This window comes from Gavialis gangeticus, unplaced genomic scaffold (genome assembly GCF_001723915.1).
Source record: "Gavialis gangeticus isolate Ggan-Ray unplaced genomic scaffold, GavGan_comp1, whole genome shotgun sequence".
Classification (NCBI taxonomy): Eukaryota; Metazoa; Chordata; order Crocodylia; family Gavialidae; genus Gavialis; species Gavialis gangeticus.
The window spans coordinates 83503842-83507155 of NW_017729024.1; the positions used below are offsets into that span (position 1 = coordinate 83503842).

General features: G+C 43.2%; 1 protein-coding gene across 1 annotated transcript in view; it reads left to right on the forward strand.

The window, feature by feature from the left end:
* SHC3 (SHC adaptor protein 3) overlaps positions 1 to 3314 on the forward strand; it is a 112361-nt gene that overhangs the window by 53274 nt on the left and 55773 nt on the right. The window lies entirely within an intron of this gene.

Consider the following 3314-nt stretch of genomic DNA (forward strand, 5'->3'; position numbering starts at 1 on the left):
TTTGGGTGGGCAATTTAACAGACAAATAACTATACCTCTGCCTTGGGAACATCTTGTTTGAGAGGAAGAACTTCCGTTGGACTTTAGTAGGTGGATTAGGCCAGCAATCCTACTGGTGAAATTTGGAATACATGAAATGACTTGCACGATTGGCCAAGGTTGCTAATTGTAAAATTCGATTTAACAATTTTTTGTCCTAATATCCAATTGGAAAGTCTGTGCAGACTTTTTAAGCTTGTCTGTCTTTATCCTCAAAACAGCAGTTCCAATGCTGTTTTGTCTTAAAAATGTATCAGTTAATGAGTTAAATAAAAAACAGTATCAGGCAGAAAAATCCAAAACAAAGCAAGATACATTCTTGTGATAGTGTACTTTCCAAAGAAACAGGTCTCAGCTTTCCTTGGGCTACTAAAAATAGCAGCAAGAACAAAATTAATGAAAGTTACAAAAAATACCAAGATAACATCCTTTCAAATTGACTATAAGGCCAATGTAAAAGGTACACTTTTCTGTCTTAGAAAGTGTCAAAACACCTTGAAGCTCTGTACGTCAGACTGGCAAAGTGCAGTATTACATCTATATAACACTTTGCTGGATACATTTGCCGACTGAAATCTATACTGGAAATTTACAATGGGTTTTTGCCAAGAAAATTACTTCAAAGTATGACCATCTGCAAAGCAGAAAATACTCAGGGACAGATTTGGAACTCAGTATGTGGTCCATGCTACACTCTGCGCAGAAGCTAATTTTACAAGAACTCAAGATAATATGGTATTTATCTGAGATCAGTGTCTGCCTAATAAAATGCCAAAGAAAGGTTTTACATGTATTCTTTCAAATCACATTTCTCTGCTGAGGAAGAATGTATACTTGTACCAAAATTTCCAAAGTCTATGGAATGATTAGCCATGCAAATATATCCTGAGATTTTTTTTCATTGGCATTCTCAGACAGATGTTTGGCACTTTTAGAAGTCAGATAAGTGTACTCTCAAACTAGCAGCTATGGTGTGGTGTAGATATCGACATATGGTTCACTTTTTGCTTAGGCTTTTGCAAATTTGATATTGGTACAAAAAAAGGCAAATATTTGCCCCACTCTGGATGGGCACAGGAGGCAGGCAGAAGTCTCAGTTTTTCTCACTTTCCCAACATACTCCGGTAAATATACAACTGAATGTGGATCTAGAATTGTTTGAATGGGTGCCAACCCTGCACAGGCACCTAGACTCTCATTGGAGAATGGGGAGGGATTGCCGGCTGATTTCTGCCTGCCTGCCTGTCTATTTAAATAGTTACAGGAGTACCCGAGTGCCTGCATGTCTGCTGGCTGTGAGGAGCAAATATTGTACTTCTCCACAGCAGCAATAAGGCCTTCTGTTGAGAATGGTAACTCCATGCCTGCCTGGGAGAGCTGGTCTTGCAGAGGCAGAGTTGTGTAGAAAACTTTGGTTCAGGTGTTCCAGTTCCACACCTTTCTCTAGGCACGTTTCAAAAACAAACTAGCATTGATCTCAAAACTCCTAATATTCCTCACCAAACCCATTGCTAATATTGCCCATATCTACACAACAGACTTCTTATCCTCAGCAATCGTATGCTCAAGCACTGCATTGCTCTGTGCAGGATGCCTTCCAGTCCAGAACCAACACAGTCACATCTGCACAGTGCCATGGGAGGTCTAATTAGGACCGCTGAGTGGCATTGGCAAGTAGTCCACCTACAACACAGCTGTGGATGCAGCTACACTGCTACTGGTTTAGAAGGCAGACTTCTTGGAGTAGTACAATGAGCCTGAAATCACTGCCATTGGGGCTGGTAAATTTATTGTGTGGACATGAAGTTTCTTGAGTATACATCTGCTCCACACAATAACTAAAAATCATGTCACCAGTTGAAGCAACGGTGGAGGTGAGACTAATTTTGACTGACATATCTTAGCAGATCAATATATAACAACTAAGGGTACTGTCTTCACCTTCTTCAGTTCCACAGCATGCTTCTTTTCATTTCCAGTGCACATGCATAATGCGAACCCTGAGATCAACAAGATGAAGATGTTTTATGGACAAATGCCCTTATCCTAATACAGCAATGTGTTGTTATTGTTTAAAAATACATGAAAACTGTTTTTCCTACTTTTTACCACCTCTTTTGCGCAAACATGTGGAGCTCTTTGATTGTGACAGGGGGCTGATGATCCAACCAGCCAACTCAAATTAGATTACTTTGTTTCACCCAAATGCATTCCCGTGCCCAAGCTCAGTCCTGATAAGGTCAGCTAGCAGAAATCCCAGCTGGGTGAATATACAGTGGAGTGATTCTCTCTGACAGCCAGCAGCCTGCAGGCTCAGTGGTCAAGTAGCCCAAAAATTACTAACGCAGCTCTACACCAAAGGTGGAGAAAATACCTCCAGTCCAAAGAGGCAAGTTGTTTTTATCAGGAATATTTGACTGACTTCTCTGCCCCTGCCCCCATGACTCCTATTGCCTGATAGTCTGATAGTGGGAGTTGGGGGTTTTTTTTTGTTTGTTTGGGGGGAGGGCATAGATTCTAGGTAATTTAACTGGCAAAGTTAAATTTACCTCTGCTACAAGACTATCTTCTTTGAGAGGAGGAACTTCTATTAGATTTTAATAGGCTGAGCAAGACAGCAATCCTACTGGTAAAATTTGCAAAATCTTGGAGAGCTGGGCCAATTATAGGAGGGGAAAGACAAGATGAAGGGAAGTTAGTGTGTAAGCTAAGGTTAGGCTATATAGTGTACTCTGCACTAACTCCTTGGCTTTTTACAGACATTACAGCTAGCAGTTCAGGAAGATTAGAGCAGGTTAAAAATGACCCCTGTTCTAAGGTAAGTTGGAGTAGGGGGAGGGGCAGGTGGGATGGGGGGTTAGTGGGGGACTTGGAGGTACTGGGGGGCTAGCAGGCTCTGCTGGGAGGCTTGGGATTGGGGGGGCTAGTAGGATCCACATGCGTATTGGTGGGGTCTAGGATGGCTTGGGATCAGGGTGGCTAGCAAGGTCCACCTAGCTTGGGAAAATTGGGGGGTTAGTGGAGCCCATGGGGGGCGTTAAGGGGATTGGGAGGGGGTGGCAGGATAAGAGAGGCTCTCCAATCCCACCAAAGCCCTCTGGACCCACCATCAGCTCTCCTGATGCCACCAAATTGCCCCCAATCTCACAAACTGCTCCCAGGGGCAGTTTTACTGGTATTCATGAGTCCCAGGAGCCTGACTGAAGTAAACTGGGGTGGGGGAGGGGCTGGCAGCTTCACTGGCGGGATTTGGTAGGATTAGGGGGCCTTTTTCC